The sequence below is a fragment of the Rhinoderma darwinii genome, chromosome 4, assembly GCF_050947455.1.
Source record: "Rhinoderma darwinii isolate aRhiDar2 chromosome 4, aRhiDar2.hap1, whole genome shotgun sequence".
Taxonomy (NCBI): Eukaryota; Metazoa; Chordata; class Amphibia; order Anura; family Rhinodermatidae; genus Rhinoderma; species Rhinoderma darwinii.
The window spans coordinates 5,033,061-5,047,232 of NC_134690.1; the positions used below are offsets into that span (position 1 = coordinate 5,033,061).

The 14,172-nt window shown below is 43.9% G+C and overlaps 65 non-coding genes across 65 annotated transcripts; all 65 read left to right on the forward strand.

The window, feature by feature from the left end:
* Positions 1-6: 6 nt before the first annotated feature.
* TRNAV-AAC (transfer RNA valine (anticodon AAC)) lies at positions 7-79 on the forward strand. The gene has a single exon. It is a non-coding gene; the product is annotated as a tRNA-Val (tRNA).
* Positions 80-177: 98 nt separating this feature from the next.
* On the forward strand, positions 178-250 carry TRNAV-UAC (transfer RNA valine (anticodon UAC)). Its single transcript has one exon. It is a non-coding gene; the product is annotated as a tRNA-Val (tRNA).
* Positions 251-512: 262 nt separating this feature from the next.
* On the forward strand, positions 513-585 carry TRNAV-UAC (transfer RNA valine (anticodon UAC)). Its single transcript has one exon. It is a non-coding gene; the product is annotated as a tRNA-Val (tRNA).
* A 90-nt stretch (positions 586-675) lies between these two features.
* TRNAV-UAC (transfer RNA valine (anticodon UAC)) lies at positions 676-748 on the forward strand. Its single transcript has one exon. It is a non-coding gene; the product is annotated as a tRNA-Val (tRNA).
* Positions 749-847: 99 nt separating this feature from the next.
* Positions 848-920, forward strand: TRNAV-AAC (transfer RNA valine (anticodon AAC)). The gene has a single exon. It is a non-coding gene; the product is annotated as a tRNA-Val (tRNA).
* Positions 921-1,018: 98 nt separating this feature from the next.
* On the forward strand, positions 1,019-1,091 carry TRNAV-AAC (transfer RNA valine (anticodon AAC)). The gene has a single exon. It is a non-coding gene; the product is annotated as a tRNA-Val (tRNA).
* A 99-nt stretch (positions 1,092-1,190) lies between these two features.
* On the forward strand, positions 1,191-1,263 carry TRNAV-AAC (transfer RNA valine (anticodon AAC)). Its single transcript has one exon. It is a non-coding gene; the product is annotated as a tRNA-Val (tRNA).
* Positions 1,264-1,362: 99 nt separating this feature from the next.
* TRNAV-AAC (transfer RNA valine (anticodon AAC)) lies at positions 1,363-1,435 on the forward strand. The gene has a single exon. It is a non-coding gene; the product is annotated as a tRNA-Val (tRNA).
* A 98-nt stretch (positions 1,436-1,533) lies between these two features.
* TRNAV-UAC (transfer RNA valine (anticodon UAC)) lies at positions 1,534-1,606 on the forward strand. The gene has a single exon. It is a non-coding gene; the product is annotated as a tRNA-Val (tRNA).
* A 262-nt stretch (positions 1,607-1,868) lies between these two features.
* Positions 1,869-1,941, forward strand: TRNAV-UAC (transfer RNA valine (anticodon UAC)). Its single transcript has one exon. It is a non-coding gene; the product is annotated as a tRNA-Val (tRNA).
* Positions 1,942-2,031: 90 nt separating this feature from the next.
* On the forward strand, positions 2,032-2,104 carry TRNAV-UAC (transfer RNA valine (anticodon UAC)). Its single transcript has one exon. It is a non-coding gene; the product is annotated as a tRNA-Val (tRNA).
* A 261-nt stretch (positions 2,105-2,365) lies between these two features.
* TRNAV-UAC (transfer RNA valine (anticodon UAC)) lies at positions 2,366-2,438 on the forward strand. Its single transcript has one exon. It is a non-coding gene; the product is annotated as a tRNA-Val (tRNA).
* Positions 2,439-2,536: 98 nt separating this feature from the next.
* TRNAV-UAC (transfer RNA valine (anticodon UAC)) lies at positions 2,537-2,609 on the forward strand. Its single transcript has one exon. It is a non-coding gene; the product is annotated as a tRNA-Val (tRNA).
* A 98-nt stretch (positions 2,610-2,707) lies between these two features.
* Positions 2,708-2,780, forward strand: TRNAV-AAC (transfer RNA valine (anticodon AAC)). Its single transcript has one exon. It is a non-coding gene; the product is annotated as a tRNA-Val (tRNA).
* Positions 2,781-2,879: 99 nt separating this feature from the next.
* Positions 2,880-2,952, forward strand: TRNAV-AAC (transfer RNA valine (anticodon AAC)). Its single transcript has one exon. It is a non-coding gene; the product is annotated as a tRNA-Val (tRNA).
* Positions 2,953-3,050: 98 nt separating this feature from the next.
* On the forward strand, positions 3,051-3,123 carry TRNAV-UAC (transfer RNA valine (anticodon UAC)). Its single transcript has one exon. It is a non-coding gene; the product is annotated as a tRNA-Val (tRNA).
* A 98-nt stretch (positions 3,124-3,221) lies between these two features.
* Positions 3,222-3,294, forward strand: TRNAV-UAC (transfer RNA valine (anticodon UAC)). Its single transcript has one exon. It is a non-coding gene; the product is annotated as a tRNA-Val (tRNA).
* A 269-nt stretch (positions 3,295-3,563) lies between these two features.
* TRNAV-UAC (transfer RNA valine (anticodon UAC)) lies at positions 3,564-3,636 on the forward strand. The gene has a single exon. It is a non-coding gene; the product is annotated as a tRNA-Val (tRNA).
* A 98-nt stretch (positions 3,637-3,734) lies between these two features.
* Positions 3,735-3,807, forward strand: TRNAV-AAC (transfer RNA valine (anticodon AAC)). The gene has a single exon. It is a non-coding gene; the product is annotated as a tRNA-Val (tRNA).
* Positions 3,808-4,232: 425 nt separating this feature from the next.
* TRNAV-UAC (transfer RNA valine (anticodon UAC)) lies at positions 4,233-4,305 on the forward strand. The gene has a single exon. It is a non-coding gene; the product is annotated as a tRNA-Val (tRNA).
* A 90-nt stretch (positions 4,306-4,395) lies between these two features.
* Positions 4,396-4,468, forward strand: TRNAV-UAC (transfer RNA valine (anticodon UAC)). The gene has a single exon. It is a non-coding gene; the product is annotated as a tRNA-Val (tRNA).
* A 90-nt stretch (positions 4,469-4,558) lies between these two features.
* TRNAV-UAC (transfer RNA valine (anticodon UAC)) lies at positions 4,559-4,631 on the forward strand. The gene has a single exon. It is a non-coding gene; the product is annotated as a tRNA-Val (tRNA).
* Positions 4,632-4,729: 98 nt separating this feature from the next.
* Positions 4,730-4,802, forward strand: TRNAV-UAC (transfer RNA valine (anticodon UAC)). The gene has a single exon. It is a non-coding gene; the product is annotated as a tRNA-Val (tRNA).
* Positions 4,803-5,072: 270 nt separating this feature from the next.
* Positions 5,073-5,145, forward strand: TRNAV-AAC (transfer RNA valine (anticodon AAC)). The gene has a single exon. It is a non-coding gene; the product is annotated as a tRNA-Val (tRNA).
* A 98-nt stretch (positions 5,146-5,243) lies between these two features.
* On the forward strand, positions 5,244-5,316 carry TRNAV-AAC (transfer RNA valine (anticodon AAC)). The gene has a single exon. It is a non-coding gene; the product is annotated as a tRNA-Val (tRNA).
* A 98-nt stretch (positions 5,317-5,414) lies between these two features.
* On the forward strand, positions 5,415-5,487 carry TRNAV-UAC (transfer RNA valine (anticodon UAC)). The gene has a single exon. It is a non-coding gene; the product is annotated as a tRNA-Val (tRNA).
* Positions 5,488-5,756: 269 nt separating this feature from the next.
* On the forward strand, positions 5,757-5,829 carry TRNAV-UAC (transfer RNA valine (anticodon UAC)). The gene has a single exon. It is a non-coding gene; the product is annotated as a tRNA-Val (tRNA).
* Positions 5,830-6,090: 261 nt separating this feature from the next.
* TRNAV-UAC (transfer RNA valine (anticodon UAC)) lies at positions 6,091-6,163 on the forward strand. The gene has a single exon. It is a non-coding gene; the product is annotated as a tRNA-Val (tRNA).
* Positions 6,164-6,431: 268 nt separating this feature from the next.
* Positions 6,432-6,504, forward strand: TRNAV-AAC (transfer RNA valine (anticodon AAC)). Its single transcript has one exon. It is a non-coding gene; the product is annotated as a tRNA-Val (tRNA).
* A 98-nt stretch (positions 6,505-6,602) lies between these two features.
* TRNAV-UAC (transfer RNA valine (anticodon UAC)) lies at positions 6,603-6,675 on the forward strand. Its single transcript has one exon. It is a non-coding gene; the product is annotated as a tRNA-Val (tRNA).
* Positions 6,676-6,773: 98 nt separating this feature from the next.
* TRNAV-UAC (transfer RNA valine (anticodon UAC)) lies at positions 6,774-6,846 on the forward strand. The gene has a single exon. It is a non-coding gene; the product is annotated as a tRNA-Val (tRNA).
* Positions 6,847-6,944: 98 nt separating this feature from the next.
* Positions 6,945-7,017, forward strand: TRNAV-AAC (transfer RNA valine (anticodon AAC)). The gene has a single exon. It is a non-coding gene; the product is annotated as a tRNA-Val (tRNA).
* Positions 7,018-7,116: 99 nt separating this feature from the next.
* On the forward strand, positions 7,117-7,189 carry TRNAV-AAC (transfer RNA valine (anticodon AAC)). The gene has a single exon. It is a non-coding gene; the product is annotated as a tRNA-Val (tRNA).
* A 98-nt stretch (positions 7,190-7,287) lies between these two features.
* TRNAV-UAC (transfer RNA valine (anticodon UAC)) lies at positions 7,288-7,360 on the forward strand. The gene has a single exon. It is a non-coding gene; the product is annotated as a tRNA-Val (tRNA).
* Positions 7,361-7,458: 98 nt separating this feature from the next.
* Positions 7,459-7,531, forward strand: TRNAV-UAC (transfer RNA valine (anticodon UAC)). Its single transcript has one exon. It is a non-coding gene; the product is annotated as a tRNA-Val (tRNA).
* A 98-nt stretch (positions 7,532-7,629) lies between these two features.
* TRNAV-AAC (transfer RNA valine (anticodon AAC)) lies at positions 7,630-7,702 on the forward strand. The gene has a single exon. It is a non-coding gene; the product is annotated as a tRNA-Val (tRNA).
* A 98-nt stretch (positions 7,703-7,800) lies between these two features.
* On the forward strand, positions 7,801-7,873 carry TRNAV-AAC (transfer RNA valine (anticodon AAC)). The gene has a single exon. It is a non-coding gene; the product is annotated as a tRNA-Val (tRNA).
* A 98-nt stretch (positions 7,874-7,971) lies between these two features.
* On the forward strand, positions 7,972-8,044 carry TRNAV-UAC (transfer RNA valine (anticodon UAC)). Its single transcript has one exon. It is a non-coding gene; the product is annotated as a tRNA-Val (tRNA).
* Positions 8,045-8,134: 90 nt separating this feature from the next.
* On the forward strand, positions 8,135-8,207 carry TRNAV-UAC (transfer RNA valine (anticodon UAC)). Its single transcript has one exon. It is a non-coding gene; the product is annotated as a tRNA-Val (tRNA).
* Positions 8,208-8,648: 441 nt separating this feature from the next.
* TRNAV-UAC (transfer RNA valine (anticodon UAC)) lies at positions 8,649-8,721 on the forward strand. The gene has a single exon. It is a non-coding gene; the product is annotated as a tRNA-Val (tRNA).
* A 98-nt stretch (positions 8,722-8,819) lies between these two features.
* Positions 8,820-8,892, forward strand: TRNAV-UAC (transfer RNA valine (anticodon UAC)). The gene has a single exon. It is a non-coding gene; the product is annotated as a tRNA-Val (tRNA).
* Positions 8,893-8,990: 98 nt separating this feature from the next.
* On the forward strand, positions 8,991-9,063 carry TRNAV-AAC (transfer RNA valine (anticodon AAC)). Its single transcript has one exon. It is a non-coding gene; the product is annotated as a tRNA-Val (tRNA).
* Positions 9,064-9,324: 261 nt separating this feature from the next.
* Positions 9,325-9,397, forward strand: TRNAV-UAC (transfer RNA valine (anticodon UAC)). Its single transcript has one exon. It is a non-coding gene; the product is annotated as a tRNA-Val (tRNA).
* A 98-nt stretch (positions 9,398-9,495) lies between these two features.
* Positions 9,496-9,568, forward strand: TRNAV-AAC (transfer RNA valine (anticodon AAC)). Its single transcript has one exon. It is a non-coding gene; the product is annotated as a tRNA-Val (tRNA).
* A 98-nt stretch (positions 9,569-9,666) lies between these two features.
* Positions 9,667-9,739, forward strand: TRNAV-AAC (transfer RNA valine (anticodon AAC)). The gene has a single exon. It is a non-coding gene; the product is annotated as a tRNA-Val (tRNA).
* Positions 9,740-9,837: 98 nt separating this feature from the next.
* TRNAV-AAC (transfer RNA valine (anticodon AAC)) lies at positions 9,838-9,910 on the forward strand. The gene has a single exon. It is a non-coding gene; the product is annotated as a tRNA-Val (tRNA).
* A 425-nt stretch (positions 9,911-10,335) lies between these two features.
* Positions 10,336-10,408, forward strand: TRNAV-AAC (transfer RNA valine (anticodon AAC)). Its single transcript has one exon. It is a non-coding gene; the product is annotated as a tRNA-Val (tRNA).
* Positions 10,409-10,506: 98 nt separating this feature from the next.
* Positions 10,507-10,579, forward strand: TRNAV-AAC (transfer RNA valine (anticodon AAC)). The gene has a single exon. It is a non-coding gene; the product is annotated as a tRNA-Val (tRNA).
* Positions 10,580-10,833: 254 nt separating this feature from the next.
* TRNAV-AAC (transfer RNA valine (anticodon AAC)) lies at positions 10,834-10,906 on the forward strand. Its single transcript has one exon. It is a non-coding gene; the product is annotated as a tRNA-Val (tRNA).
* Positions 10,907-11,004: 98 nt separating this feature from the next.
* On the forward strand, positions 11,005-11,077 carry TRNAV-UAC (transfer RNA valine (anticodon UAC)). Its single transcript has one exon. It is a non-coding gene; the product is annotated as a tRNA-Val (tRNA).
* A 98-nt stretch (positions 11,078-11,175) lies between these two features.
* TRNAV-UAC (transfer RNA valine (anticodon UAC)) lies at positions 11,176-11,248 on the forward strand. Its single transcript has one exon. It is a non-coding gene; the product is annotated as a tRNA-Val (tRNA).
* Positions 11,249-11,346: 98 nt separating this feature from the next.
* On the forward strand, positions 11,347-11,419 carry TRNAV-UAC (transfer RNA valine (anticodon UAC)). The gene has a single exon. It is a non-coding gene; the product is annotated as a tRNA-Val (tRNA).
* Positions 11,420-11,517: 98 nt separating this feature from the next.
* TRNAV-AAC (transfer RNA valine (anticodon AAC)) lies at positions 11,518-11,590 on the forward strand. Its single transcript has one exon. It is a non-coding gene; the product is annotated as a tRNA-Val (tRNA).
* A 98-nt stretch (positions 11,591-11,688) lies between these two features.
* Positions 11,689-11,761, forward strand: TRNAV-AAC (transfer RNA valine (anticodon AAC)). The gene has a single exon. It is a non-coding gene; the product is annotated as a tRNA-Val (tRNA).
* Positions 11,762-11,859: 98 nt separating this feature from the next.
* Positions 11,860-11,932, forward strand: TRNAV-UAC (transfer RNA valine (anticodon UAC)). Its single transcript has one exon. It is a non-coding gene; the product is annotated as a tRNA-Val (tRNA).
* Positions 11,933-12,022: 90 nt separating this feature from the next.
* TRNAV-UAC (transfer RNA valine (anticodon UAC)) lies at positions 12,023-12,095 on the forward strand. The gene has a single exon. It is a non-coding gene; the product is annotated as a tRNA-Val (tRNA).
* A 98-nt stretch (positions 12,096-12,193) lies between these two features.
* On the forward strand, positions 12,194-12,266 carry TRNAV-UAC (transfer RNA valine (anticodon UAC)). Its single transcript has one exon. It is a non-coding gene; the product is annotated as a tRNA-Val (tRNA).
* A 98-nt stretch (positions 12,267-12,364) lies between these two features.
* TRNAV-UAC (transfer RNA valine (anticodon UAC)) lies at positions 12,365-12,437 on the forward strand. The gene has a single exon. It is a non-coding gene; the product is annotated as a tRNA-Val (tRNA).
* Positions 12,438-12,535: 98 nt separating this feature from the next.
* Positions 12,536-12,608, forward strand: TRNAV-AAC (transfer RNA valine (anticodon AAC)). The gene has a single exon. It is a non-coding gene; the product is annotated as a tRNA-Val (tRNA).
* Positions 12,609-12,869: 261 nt separating this feature from the next.
* Positions 12,870-12,942, forward strand: TRNAV-UAC (transfer RNA valine (anticodon UAC)). Its single transcript has one exon. It is a non-coding gene; the product is annotated as a tRNA-Val (tRNA).
* Positions 12,943-13,040: 98 nt separating this feature from the next.
* On the forward strand, positions 13,041-13,113 carry TRNAV-AAC (transfer RNA valine (anticodon AAC)). Its single transcript has one exon. It is a non-coding gene; the product is annotated as a tRNA-Val (tRNA).
* Positions 13,114-13,211: 98 nt separating this feature from the next.
* TRNAV-AAC (transfer RNA valine (anticodon AAC)) lies at positions 13,212-13,284 on the forward strand. The gene has a single exon. It is a non-coding gene; the product is annotated as a tRNA-Val (tRNA).
* Positions 13,285-13,382: 98 nt separating this feature from the next.
* Positions 13,383-13,455, forward strand: TRNAV-AAC (transfer RNA valine (anticodon AAC)). The gene has a single exon. It is a non-coding gene; the product is annotated as a tRNA-Val (tRNA).
* Positions 13,456-13,880: 425 nt separating this feature from the next.
* TRNAV-AAC (transfer RNA valine (anticodon AAC)) lies at positions 13,881-13,953 on the forward strand. The gene has a single exon. It is a non-coding gene; the product is annotated as a tRNA-Val (tRNA).
* Positions 13,954-14,051: 98 nt separating this feature from the next.
* TRNAV-AAC (transfer RNA valine (anticodon AAC)) lies at positions 14,052-14,124 on the forward strand. Its single transcript has one exon. It is a non-coding gene; the product is annotated as a tRNA-Val (tRNA).
* The last annotated feature ends 48 nt before the right edge of the window (positions 14,125-14,172 follow it).

The following is a 14,172-nucleotide window of genomic DNA, read 5'->3' on the forward strand; positions in this document are numbered from 1 at the left end:
ATCCAAGTTTCTGTAGTGTAGTGGTTATCACGTTCGCCTAACACGCGAAAGGTCCCCTGTTCGAGACAGGGCAGAAACAAGGTATTTTTTTTGTTGCCACTAATTGGCTGGATTATTTTTCTCAATTCGTTTCTGCATGGCTTGCGGGTTGTGGGTTGTGGAACAATCAATATCCAAGTTTCTGTAGTGTAGTGGTTATCACGTTCGCCTTACACGCGAAAGGTCCCCTGTTCGAGACAGGGCAGAAACATGGAATTTTTTTTGTTGCCACTAATTGGCTGGATTATTTTTCTCAATTCGTTTCTGCATGGCTTGCGGGTTGTGGGTTGCGGAACAATCAATATCCAAGTTTCTGTAGTGTAGTGGTTATCACGTTCGCCTAACACGCGAAAGGTCACCTGTTCGAGACAGGGCAGAAACATGGAATTTTTTTTGTTGCCGCTAATTGGCTGGATTATTTTTCTCAATTCGTTTCTGCATGGCTTGCGGGTTGCAGAACAATCAATATCCAAGTTTCTGTAGTGGAGTGGTTATCACGTTCGCCTTACACGCGAAAGGTCCCCTGTTCGAAACTGGGCAGAAACAAGGAACTATGTGTTCCTTTCAACACAAAGAAAGCCTTTAAATTTGTCAAACTTTGGTTTCTGCAATGGTGGGTTTTTGTATCAAGGGGAAGTTTCTGTAGTGTAGTGGTTATCACGTTCGCCTTACACGCGAAAGGTCCCCTGTTCGAGACAGGGCAGAAACATGGAATTTTTTTTGTTGCCACTAATTGGCTGGATTCTTTTTCTCAATTCGTTTCTGCATGGCTTGCGGGTTGTGGATTTGCGGAACAATCAATATCCAAGTTTCTGTAGTGTAGTGGTTATCACGTTCGCCTAACACGCGAAAGGTCCCCTGTTCGAGACAGGGCAGAAACAAGGTATTTTTTTTGTTGCCACTAATTGGCTGGATTATTTTTCTCAATTCGTTTCTGCATGGCTTGCGGGTTGTGGGTTGCGGAACAATCAATATCCAAGTTTCTGTAGTGTAGTGGTTATCACGTTCGCCTAACACGCGAAAGGTCCCCTGTTCGAGACAGGGCAGAAACATGGAATTTTTTTTGTTGCCACTAATTGGCTGGATTCTTTTTCTCAATTCGTTTCTGCATGGCTTGCGGGTTGTGGATTTGCGGAACAATCAATATCCAAGTTTCTGTAGTGTAGTGGTTATCACGTTCGCCTAACACGCGAAAGGTCCCCTGTTCGAGACAGGGCAGAAACATGGAATTTTTTTTGTTGCCACTAATTGGCTGGATTCTTTTTCTCAATTCGTTTCTGCATGGCTTGCGGGTTGTGGATTTGCGGAAAAATCAATATCCAAGTTTCTGTAGTGTAGTGGTTATCACGTTCGCCTAACACGCGAAAGGTCCCCTGTTCGAGACAGGGCAGAAACAAGGTATTTTTTTTGTTGCCACTAATTGGCTGGATTATTTTTCTCAATTCGTTTCTGCATGGCTTGCGGGTTGTGGGTTGCGGAACAATCAATATCCAAGTTTCTGTAGTGTAGTGGTTATCACGTTCGCCTTACACGCGAAAGGTCCCCTGTTCGAGACAGGGCAGAAACATGGAATTTTTTTTGTTGCCACTAATTGGCTGGATTATTTTTCTCAATTCGTTTCTGCATGGCTTGCGGGTTGTGGGTTGCGGAACAATCAATATCCAAGTTTCTGTAGTGTAGTGGTTATCACGTTCGCCTAACACGCGAAAGGTCACCTGTTCGAGACAGGGCAGAAACATGGAATTTTTTTTGTTGCCGCTAATTGGCTGGATTATTTTTCTCAATTCGTTTCTGCATGGCTTGCGGGTTGCAGAACAATCAATATCCAAGTTTCTGTAGTGTAGTGGTTATCACGTTCGCCTTACACGCGAAAGGTCCCCTGTTCGAAACTGGGCAGAAACAAGGAACTATGTGTTCCTTTTAACACAAAGAAAGCCTTTAAATTTGTCAAACTTTGGTTTCTGCAATGGTGGGTTTTTGTATCAAGGGGAAGTTTCTGTAGTGTAGTGGTTATCACGTTCGCCTTACACGCGAAAGGTCCCCTGTTCGAGACAGGGCAGAAACATGGAATTTTTTTTGTTGCCACTAATTGGCTGGATTATTTTTCTCAATTCGTTTCTGCATGGCTTGCGGGTTGTGGGTTGCAGAACAATCAATATCCAAGTTTCTGTAGTGTAGTGGTTATCACGTTCGCCTCACACGCGAAAGGTCCCCTGTTCGAAACTGGCCAGAAACAAGGAACTATGTCTTCCTTTTAACACAAAGAAAGCCTTTAAATTTGTCAAACTTTGGTTTCTGCAATGGTGGGTTTTTGTATCAAGGGGAAGTTTCTGTAGTGTAGTGGTTATCACGTTCGCCTTACACGCGAAAGGTCCCCTGTTCGAGACAAGGCAGAAACATGGAATTTTTTTTGTTGCCACTAATTGGCTGGATTCTTTTTCTCAATTCGTTTCTGCATGGCTTGCGGGTTGTGGGTTGCGGAACAATCAATATCCAAGTTTCTGTAGTGTAGTGGTTATCACGTTCGCCTTACACGCGAAAGGTCCCCTGTTCGAGACAGGGCAGAAACATGGAATTTTTTTTGTTGCCACTAATTGGCTGGATTATTTTTCTCAATTCGTTTCTGCATGGCTTGCGGGTTGTGGGTTGCTGAACAATCAATATCCAAGTTTCTGTAGTGTAGTGGTTATCACGTTCGCCTAACACGCGAAAGGTCCCCTGTTCGAGACAGGGCAGAAACATGGAATTTTTTTTGTTGCCACTAATTGGCTGGATTCTTTTTCTCAATTCGTTTCTGCATGGCTTGCGGGTTGTGGATTTGCGGAACAATCAATATCCAAGTTTCTGTAGTGTAGTGGTTATCACGTTCGCCTAACACGCGAAAGGTCCCCTGTTCGAGACAGGGCAGAAACAAGGTATTTTTTTTGTTGCCACTAATTGGCTGGATTATTTTTCTCAATTCGTTTCTGCATGGCTTGCGGGTTGTGGGTTGCGGAACAATCAATATCCAAGTTTCTGTAGTGTAGTGGTTATCACGTTCGCCTTACACGCGAAAGGTCCCCTGTTCGAGACAGGGCAGAAACATGGAATTTTTTTTGTTGCCACTAATTGGCTGGATTATTTTTCTCAATTCGTTTCTGCATGGCTTGCGGGTTGCGGGTTGCAGAACAATCAATATCCAAGTTTCTGTAGTGTAGTGGTTATCACGTTCGCCTTACACGCGAAAGGTCCCCTGTTCGAAACTGGGCAGAAACATGGAATTTTTTTTGTTGCCGCTAATTGGCTGGATTATTTTTCTCAATTCGTTTCTGCATGGCTTGCGGGTTGTGAGTTGCGGAACAATCAATATCCAAGTTTCTGTAGTGTAGTGGTTATCACGTACGCCTAACACGCGAAAGGTCCCCTGTTCGAGACAGGGCAGAAACATGGAATTTTTTTTGTTGCCACTAATTGGCTGGATTATTTTTCTCAATTCGTTTCTGCATGGCTTGCGGGTTGTGGGTTGCGGAACAATCAATATCCAAGTTTCTGTAGTGTAGTGGTTATCACGTTCGCCTTACACGCGAAAGGTCCCCTGTTCGAGACAGGGCAGAAACATGGTATTTTTTTGGTTGCCACTAATTGGCTGGATTCTTTTTCTCAATTCGTTTCTGCATGGCTTGCGGGTTGTGGGTTGCGGAACAATCAATATCCAAGTTTCTGTAGTGTAGTGGTTATCACGTTCGCCTAACACGCGAAAGGTCCCCTGTTCGAGACAGGGCAGAAACATGGAATTTTTTTTGTTGCCACTAATTGGCTGGATTATTTTTCTCAATTCGTTTCTGCATGGCTTGCGGGTTGTGGGTTGCGGAACAATCAATATCCAAGTTTCTGTAGTGTAGTGGTTATCATGTTCGCCTTACACGCGAAAGGTCACCTGTTCGAAACTGGGCAGAAACAAGGAACTATGTGTTCCTTTTAACACAAAGAAAGCCTTTAAATTTGTCAAACTTTGGTTTCTGCAATGGTGGGTTTTTGTATCAAGGGGAAGTTTCTGTAGTGTAGTGGTTATCACGTTCGCCTAACACGCGAAAGGTCACCTGTTCGAGACAGGGCAGAAACATGGAATTTTTTTTGTTGCCGCTAATTGGCTGGATTATTTTTCTCAATTCGTTTCTGCATGGCTTGCGGGTTGCAGAACAATCAATATCCAAGTTTCTGTAGTGTAGTGGTTATCACGTTCGCCTTACACGCGAAAGGTCCCCTGTTCGAAACTGGGCAGAAACAAGGAACTATGTGTTCCTTTCAACACAAAGAAAGCCTTTAAATTTGTCAAACTTTGGTTTCTGCAATGGTGGGTTTTTGTATCAAGGGGAAGTTTCTGTAGTGTAGTGGTTATCACGTTCGCCTTACACGCGAAAGGTCCCCTGTTCGAAACTGGGCAGAAACAAGGAACTATGTGTTCCTTTCAACACAAAGAAAGCCTTTAAATTTGTCAAACTTTGGTTTCTGCAATGGTGGGTTTTTGTATCAAGGGGAAGTTTCTGTAGTGTAGTGGTTATCACGTTCGCCTTACACGCGAAAGGTCCCCTGTTCGAGACAAGGCAGAAACATGGAATTTTTTTTGTTGCCACTAATTGGCTGGATTCTTTTTCTCAATTCGTTTCTGCATGGCTTGCGGGTTGTGGGTTGCGGAACAATCAATATCCAAGTTTCTGTAGTGTAGTGGTTATCACGTTCGCCTTACACGCGAAAGGTCCCCTGTTCGAGACAGGGCAGAAACATGGAATTTTTTTTGTTGCCACTAATTGGCTGGATTATTTTTCTCAATTCGTTTCTGCATGGCTTGCGGGTTGTGGGTTGCTGAACAATCAATATCCAAGTTTCTGTAGTGTAGTGGTTATCACGTTCGCCTAACACGCGAAAGGTCCCCTGTTCGAGACCGGGCAGAAACATGGAATTTTTTTTGTTGCCACTAATTGGCTGGATTCTTTTTCTCAATTCGTTTCTGCATGGCTTGCGGGTTGTGGATTTGCGGAACAATCAATATCCAAGTTTCTGTAGTGTAGTGGTTATCACGTTCGCCTAACACGCGAAAGGTCCCCTGTTCGAGACAGGGCAGAAACAAGGTATTTTTTTTGTTGCCACTAATTGGCTAGATTATTTTTCTCAATTCGTTTCTGCATGGCTTGCGGGTTGTGGGTTGCGGAACAATCAATATCCAAGTTTCTGTAGTGTAGTGGTTATCACGTTCGCCTAACACGCGAAAGGTCCCCTGTTCGAGACAGGGCAGAAACATGGAATTTTTTTTGTTGCCACTAATTGGCTGGATTATTTTTCTCAATTCGTTTCTGCATGGCTTGCGGGTTGCGGGTTGCAGAACAATCAATATCCAAGTTTCTGTAGTGTAGTGGTTATCACGTTCGCCTTACACGCGAAAGGTCCCCTGTTCGAAACTGGGCAGAAACATGGAATTTTTTTTGTTGCCGCTAATTGGCTGGATTATTTTTCTCAATTCGTTTCTGCATGGCTTGCGGGTTGTGAGTTGCGGAACAATCAATATCCAAGTTTCTGTAGTGTAGTGGTTATCACGTACGCCTAACACGCGAAAGGTCCCCTGTTCGAGACAGGGCAGAAACATGGAATTTTTTTTGTTGCCACTAATTGGCTGGATTATTTTTCTCAATTCGTTTCTGCATGGCTTGCGGGTTGTGGGTTGCGGAACAATCAATATCCAAGTTTCTGTAGTGTAGTGGTTATCACGTTCGCCTTACACGCGAAAGGTCCCCTGTTCGAGACAGGGCAGAAACATGGTATTTTTTTGGTTGCCACTAATTGGCTGGATTCTTTTTCTCAATTCGTTTCTGCATGGCTTGCGGGTTGTGGGTTGCAGAACAATCAATATCCAAGTTTCTGTAGTGTAGTGGTTATCACGTTCGCCTCACATGCGAAAGGTCCCCTGTTCGAAACTGGCCAGAAACAAGGAACTATGTCTTCCTTTTAACACAAAGAAAGCCTTTAAATTTGTCAAACTTTGGTTTCTGCAATGGTGGGTTTTTGTATCAAGGGGAAGTTTCTGTAGTGTAGTGGTTATCACGTTCGCCTTACACGCGAAAGGTCCCCTGTTCGAGACAAGGCAGAAACATGGAATTTTTTTTGTTGCCACGAATTGGCTGGATTCTTTTTCTCAATTCGTTTCTGCATGGCTTGCGGGTTGTGGGTTGCGGAACAATCAATATCCAAGTTTCTGTAGTGTAGTGGTTATCAGTTCGCCTTACACGCGAAAGGTCCCCTGTTCGAGACAGGGCAGAAACATGGAATTTTTTTTGTTGCCGCTAATTGGCTGGATTATTTTTCTCAATTCGTTTCTGCATGGCTTGCGGGTTGTGGGTTGCTGAACAATCAATATCCAAGTTTCTGTAGTGTAGTGGTTATCACGTTCGCCTAACACGCGAAAGGTCCCCTGTTCGAGACAGGGCAGAAACATGGAATTTTTTTTGTTGCCACTAATTGGCTGGATTATTTTTCTCAATTCGTTTCTGCATGGCTTGCGGGTTGTGGGTTGCGGAACAATCAATATCCAAGTTTCTGTAGTGTAGTGGTTATCACGTTCGCCTTACACGCGGAAGGTCCCCTGTTCGAGACAGGGCAGAAACATGGTATTTTTTTGGTTGCCACTAATTGGCTGGATTATTTTTCTCAATTCGTTTCTGCATGGCTTGCGGGTTGTGGGTTGCGGAACAATCAATATCCAAGTTTCTGTAGTGTAGTGGTTATCACGTTCGCCTTACACGCAAAAGGTCCCCTGTTCGAGACAGGGCAGAAACATGGAATTTTTTTTGTTGCCACTAATTGGCTGGATTATTTTTCTCAATTCGTTTCTGCATGGCTTGCGGGTTGTGGGTTGCGGAACAATCAATATCCAAGTTTCTGTAGTGTAGTGGTTATCACGTTCGCCTAACACGCGAAAGGTCCCCTGTTCGAGACAGGGCAGAAACATGGAATTTTTTTTGTTGCCACTAATTGGCTGGATTCTTTTTCTCAATTCGTTTCTGCATGGCTTGCGGGTTGTGGATTTGCGGAACAATCAATATCCAAGTTTCTGTAGTGTAGTGGTTATCACGTTCGCCTAACACGCGAAAGGTCCCCTGTTCGAGACAGGGCAGAAACAAGGTATTTTTTTTGTTGCCACTAATTGGCTGGATTATTTTTCTCAATTCGTTTCTGCATGGCTTGCGGGTTGTGGGTTGCGGAACAATCAATATCCAAGTTTCTGTAGTGTAGTGGTTATCACGTTCGCCTTACACGCGAAAGGTCCCCTGTTCGAGACAGGGCAGAAACATGGAATTTTTTTTGTTGCCACTAATTGGCTGGATTATTTTTCTCAATTCGTTTCTGCATGGCTTGCGGGTTGCGGGTTGCAGAACAATCAATATCCAAGTTTCTGTAGTGTAGTGGTTATCACGTTCGCCTTACACGCGAAAGGTCCCCTGTTCGAAACTGGGCAGAAACATGGAATTTTTTTTGTTGGCACTAATTGGCTGGATTATTTTTCTCAATTCGTTTCTGCATGGCTTGCGGGTTGTGAGTTGCGGAACAATCAATATCCAAGTTTCTGTAGTGTAGTGGTTATCACGTTCGCCTAACACGCGAAAGGTCCCCTGTTCGAGACAGGGCAGAAACATGGAATTTTTTTTGTTGCCACTAATTGGCTGGATTATTTTTCTCAATTCGTTTCTGCATGGCTTGCGGGTTGTGGGTTGCGGAACAATCAATATCCAAGTTTCTGTAGTGTAGTGGTTATCACGTTCGCCTAACACGCGAAAGGTCCCCTGTTCGAGACAGGGCAGAAACATGGAATTTTTTTTGTTGCCACTAATTGGCTGGATTATTTTTCTCAATTCGTTTCTGCATGGCTTGCGGGTTGTGGGTTGCGGAACAATCAATATCCAAGTTTCTGTAGTGTAGTGGTTATCACGTTCGCCTTACACGCGAAAGGTCCCCTGTTCGAAACTGGGCAGAAACAAGGAACTATGTGTTCCTTTTAACACAAAGAAAGCCTTTAAATTTGTCAAACTTTGGTTTCTGCAATGGTGGGTTTTTGTATCAAGGGGAAGTTTCTGTAGTGTAGTGGTTATCACGTTCGCCTTACACGCGAAAGGTCCCCTGTTCGAGACAGGGCAGAAACATGGAATTTTTTTTGTTGCCACTAATTGGCTGGATTATTTTTCTCAATTCGTTTCTGCATGGCTTGCGGGTTGTGGGTTGCGGAACAATCAATATCCAAGTTTCTGTAGTGTAGTGGTTATCACGTTCGCCTAACACGCGAAAGGTCCTCTGTTCGAGACAGGGCAGAAACATGGAATTTTTTTTGTTGCCACTAATTGGCTGGATTCTTTTTCTCAATTCGTTTCTGCATGGCTTGCGGGTTGTGGATTTGCGGAACAATCAATATCAAAGTTTCTGTAGTGTAGTGGTTATCACGTTCGCCTAACACACGAAAGGTCCCCTGTTCGAGACAGGGCAGAAACAAGGTATTTTTTTTGTTGCCACTAATTGGCTGGATTATTTTTCTCAATTCGTTTCTGCATGGCTTGCGGGTTGTGGGTTGCGGAACAATCAATATCCAAGTTTCTGTAGTGTAGTGGTTATCACGTTCGCCTTACACGCGAAAGGTCCCCTGTTCGAGACAGGGCAGAAACATGGAATTTTTTTTGTTGCCACTAATTGGCTGGATTATTTTTCTCAATTCGTTTCTGCATGGCTTGCGGGTTGCGGGTTGCAGAACAATCAATATCCAAGTTTCTGTAGTGTAGTGGTTATCACGTTCGCCTTACACGCGAAAGGTCCCCTGTTCGAAACTGGGCAGAAACATGGAATTTTTTTTGTTGCCGCTAATTGGCTGGATTATTTTTCTCAATTCGTTTCTGCATGGCTTGCGGGTTGTGAGTTGCGGAACAATCAATATCCAAGTTTCTGTAGTGTAGTGGTTATCACGTTCGCCTAACACGCGAAAGGTCCCCTGTTCGAGACAGGGCAGAAACATGGTATTTTTTTGGTTGCCACTAATTGGCTGGATTCATTTTCTCAATTCGTTTCTGCATGGCTTGCGGGTTGTGGGTTGCAGAACAATCAATATCCAAGTTTCTGTAGTGTAGTCGTTATCACGTTCGCCTAACACGCGAAAGGTCCCCTGTTCGAGACAGGGCAGAAACATGGAACTATGTCTTCCTTTTAACACAAAGAAAGCCTTTAAATTTGTCAAACTTTGGTTTCTGCAATGGTGGGTTTTTGTATCAAGGGGAAGTTTCTGTAGTGTAGTGGTTATCACGTTCGCCTTACACGCGAAAGGTCCCCTGTTCGAGACAAGGCAGAAACATGGAATTTTTTTTGTTGCCACGAATTGGCTGGATTCTTTTTCTCAATTCGTTTCTGCATGGCTTGCGGGTTGTGGGTTGCGGAACAATCAATATCCAAGTTTCTGTAGTGTAGTGGTTATCACGTTCGCCTAACACGCGAAAGGTCCCCTGTTCGAGACAGGGCAGAAACAAGGTATTTTTTTTGTTGCCACTAATTGGCTGGATTATTTTTCTCAATTCGTTTCTGCATGGCTTGCGGGTTGTGGGTTGCGGAACAATCAATATCCAAGTTTCTGTAGTGTAGTGGTTATCACGTTCGCCTAACACGCGAAAGGTCCCCTGTTCGAGACAGGGCAGAAACATGGAATTTTTTTTGTTGCCACTAATTGGCTGGATTATTTTTCTCAATTCGTTTCTGCATGGCTTGCGGGTTGTGGGTTGCGGAACAATCAATATCCAAGTTTCTGTAGTGTAGTGGTTATCACGTTCGCCTAACACGCGAAAGGTCCCCTGTTCGAGACAGGGCAGAAACATGGAATTTTTTTTGTTGCCGCTAATTGGCTGGATTATTTTTCTCAATTCGTTTCTGCATGGCTTGCGGGTTGCAGAACAATCAATATCCAAGGTTCTGTAGTGTAGTGGTTATCACGTTCGCCTTACACGCGAAAGGTCCCCTGTTCGAAACTGGGCAGAAACAAGGAACTATGTGTTCCTTTTAACACAAAGAAAGCCTTTAAATTTGTCAAACTTTGGTTTCTGCAATGGTGGGTTTTTGTATCAAGGGGAAGTTTCTGTAGTGTAGTGGTTATCACGTTAGCCTAACACGCGAAAGGTCCCCTGTTCGAGACAGGGCAGAAACATGGAATTTTTTTTGTTGCCACTAATTGGCTGGATTATTTTTCTCAATTCGTTTCTGCATGGCTTGCGGGTTGTGGGTTGCGGAACAATCAATATCCAAGTTTCTGTAGTGTAGTGGTTATCACGTTCGCCTAACACGCGAAAGGTCCCCTGTTCGAGACAGGGCAGAAACATGGAATTATTTTTGTTGCCACTAATTGGCTGGATTATTTTTCTCAATTCGTTTCTGCATGGCTTGCGGGTTGTGGGTTGCGGAACAATCAATATCCAAGTTTCTGTAGTGTAGTGGTTATCACGTTCGCCTAACACGCGAAAGGTCCCCTGTTCGAGACAGGGCAGAAACATGGAATTTTTTTTGTTGCCGCTAATTGGCTGGATTATTTTTCTCAATTCGTTTCTGCATGGCTTGTGGGTTGCAGAACAATCAATATCCAAGGTTCTGTAGTGTAGTGGTTATCACGTTCGCCTTACACGCGAAAGGTCCCCTGTTCGAAACTGGGCAGAAACAAGGAACTATGTGTTCCTTTTAACACAAAGAAAGCCTTTAAATTTGTCAAACTTTGGTTTCTGCAATGGTGGGTTTTTGTATCAAGGGGAAGTTTCTGTAGTGTAGTGGTTATCACGTTCGCCTAACACGCGAAAGGTCCCCTGTTCGAGACAGGGCAGAAACATGGAATTTTTTTTGTTGCCACTAATTGGCTGGATTATTTTTCTCAATTCGTTTCTGCATGGCTTGCGGGTTGTGGGTTGCGGAACAATCAATATCCAAGTTTCTGTAGTGTAGTGGTTATCACGTTCGCCTTACACGCGGAAGGTCCCCTGTTCGAGACAGGGCAGAAACATGGTATTTTTTTGGTTGCCACTAATTGGCTGGATTATTTTTCTCAATTCGTTTCTGCATGGCTTGCGGGTTGTGGGTTGCGGAACAATCAATATCCAAGTTTCTGTAGTGTAGTGGTTATCACGTTCGCCTTACACGCGAAAGGTCCCATGTTCGAGACAGGGCAGAAACATGGAATTTTTTTTGTTGCCACTAATTGGCTGGATTATTTTTCTCAATTCGTTTCTGCATGGCTTGCGGGTTGCGGGTTGCAGAACAATCAATATCCAAGTTTCTGTAGTGTAGTGGTTATCACGTTCGCCTTACACGCGAAAGGTCCCCTGTTCGAAACTGGGCAGAAACATGGAATTTTTTTTGTTGCCGCTAATTGGCTGGATTATTTTTCTCAATTCGTTTCTGCATGGCTTGCGGGTTGTGAGTTGCGGAACAATCAATATCCAAGTTTCTGTAGTGTAGTGGTTATCACGTTCGCCTAACACGCGAAAGGTCCCCTGTTCGAGACAGGGCAGAAACATGGAATTTTTTTTGTTGCCACTAATTGGCTGGATTATTTTTCTCAATTCGTTTCTGCATGGCTTGCGGGTTGTGGGTTGCGGAACAATCAATATCCAAGTTTCTGTAGTGTAGTGGTTATCACGTTCGCCTAACACGCGAAAGGTCCCCTGTTCGAGACAGGGCAGAAACATGGAATTTTTTTTGTTGCCACTAATTGGCTGGATTATTTTTCTCAATTCGTTTCTGCATGGCTTGCGGGTTGTGGGTTGCGGAACAATCAATATCCAAGTTTCTGTAGTGTAGTGGTTATCACGTTCGCCTTACACGCGAAAGGTCCCCTGTTCGAAACTGGGCAGAAACAAGGAACTATGTGTTCCTTTTAACACAAAGAAAGCCTTTAAATTTGTCAAACTTTGGTTTCTGCAATGGTGGGTTTTTGTATCAAGGGGAAGTTTCTGTAGTGTAGTGGTTATCACGTTCGCCTTACACGCGAAAGGTCCCCTGTTCGAGACAGGGCAGAAACATGAAATTTTTTTTGTTGCCGCTAATTGGCTGGATTATTTTTCTCAATTCGTTTCTGCATGGCTTGCGGGTTGTGGGTTGCGGAACAATCAATATCCAAGTTTCTGTAGTGTAGTGGTTATCACGTTCGCCTTACACGCGAAAGGTCCCCTGTTCGAGACAGGGCAGAAACATGGAATTTTTTTTGTTGCCACTAATTGGCTGGATTATTTTTCTCAATTCGTTTCTGCATGGCTTGCGGGTTGCGGGTTGCAGAACAATCAATATCCAAGTTTCTGTAGTGTAGTGGTTATCACGTTCGCCTTACACGCGAAAGGTCCCCTGTTCGAAACTGGGCAGAAACATGGAATTTTTTTTGTTGCCGCTAATTGGCTGGATTATTTTTCTCAATTCGTTTCTGCATGGCTTGCGGGTTGTGAGTTGCGGAACAATCAATATCCAAGTTTCTGTAGTGTAGTGGTTATCACGTTCGCCTAACACGCGAAAGGTCCCCTGTTCGAGACAGGGCAGAAACATGGTATTTTTTTGGTTGCCACTAATTGGCTGGATTCATTTTCTCAATTCGTTTCTGCATGGCTTGCGGGTTGTGGGTTGCAGAACAATCAATATCCAAGTTTCTGTAGTGTAGTCGTTATCACGTTCGCCTAACACGCGAAAGGTCCCCTGTTCGAGACAGGGCAGAAACATGGAACTATGTCTTCCTTTTAACACAAAGAAAGCCTTTAAATTTGTCAAACTTTGGTTTCTGCAATGGTGGGTTTTTGTATCAAGGGGAAGTTTCTGTAGTGTAGTGGTTATCACGTTCGCCTTACACGCGAAAGGTCCCCTGTTCGAGACAAGGCAGAAACATGGAATTTTTTTTGTTGCCACGAATTGGCTGGATTCTTTTTCTCAATTCGTTTCTGCATGGCTTGCGGGTTGTGGGTTGCGGAACAATCAATATCCAAGTTTCTGTAGTGTAGTGGTTATCACGTTCGCCTAACACGCGAAAGGTCCCCTGTTCGAGACAGGGCAGAAACAAGGTATTTTTTTTGTTGCCACTAATTGGCTGGATTATTTTTCTCAATTCGTTTCTGCATGGCTTGCGGGTTGTGGGTTGCGGAACAATCAATATCCAAGTTTCTGTAGTGTAGTGGTTATCACGTTCGCCTAACACGCGAAAGGTCCCCTGTTCGAGACAGGGCAGAAACATGGAATTTTTTTTGTTGCCACTAATTGGCTGGATTATTTTTCTCAATTCGTTTCTGCATGGCTTGCGGGTTGTGGGTTGCGGAACAATCAATATCCAAGTTTCTGTAGTGTAGTGGTTATCACGTTCGCCTAACACGCGAAAGGTCCCCTGTTCGAGACAGGGCAGAAACATGGAATTTTTTTTGTTGCCGCTAATTGGCTGGATTATTTTTCTCAATTCGTTTCTGCATGGCTTGCGGGTTGCAGAACAATCAATATCCAAGGTTCTGTAGTGTAGTGGTTATCACGTTCGCCTTACACGCGAAAGGTCCCCTGTTCGAAACTGGGCAGAAACAAGGAACTATGTGTTCCTTTTAACACAAAGAAAGCCTTTAAATTTGTCAAACTTTGGTTTCTGCAATGGTGGGTTTTTGTATCAAGGGGAAGTTTCTGTAGTGTAGTGGTTATCACGTTAGCCTAACACGCGAAAGGTCCCCTGTTCGAGACAGGGCAGAAACATGGAATTTTTTTTGTTGCCACTAATTGGCTGGATTATTTTTCTCAATTCGTTTCTGCATGGCTTGCGGGTTGTGGGTTGCGGAACAATCAATATCCAAGTTTCTGTAGTGTAGTGGTTATCACGTTCGCCTAACACGCGAAAGGTCCCCTGTTCGAGACAGGGCAGAAACATGGAATTATTTTTGTTGCCACTAATTGGCTGGATTATTTTTCTCAATTCGTTTCTGCATGGCTTGCGGGTTGTGGGTTGCGGAACAATCAATATCCAAGTTTCTGTAGTGTAGTGGTTATCACGTTCGCCTAACACGCGAAAGGTCCCCTGTTCGAGACAGGGCAGAAACATGGAATTTTTTTTGTTGCCGCTAATTGGCTGGATTATTTTTCTCAATT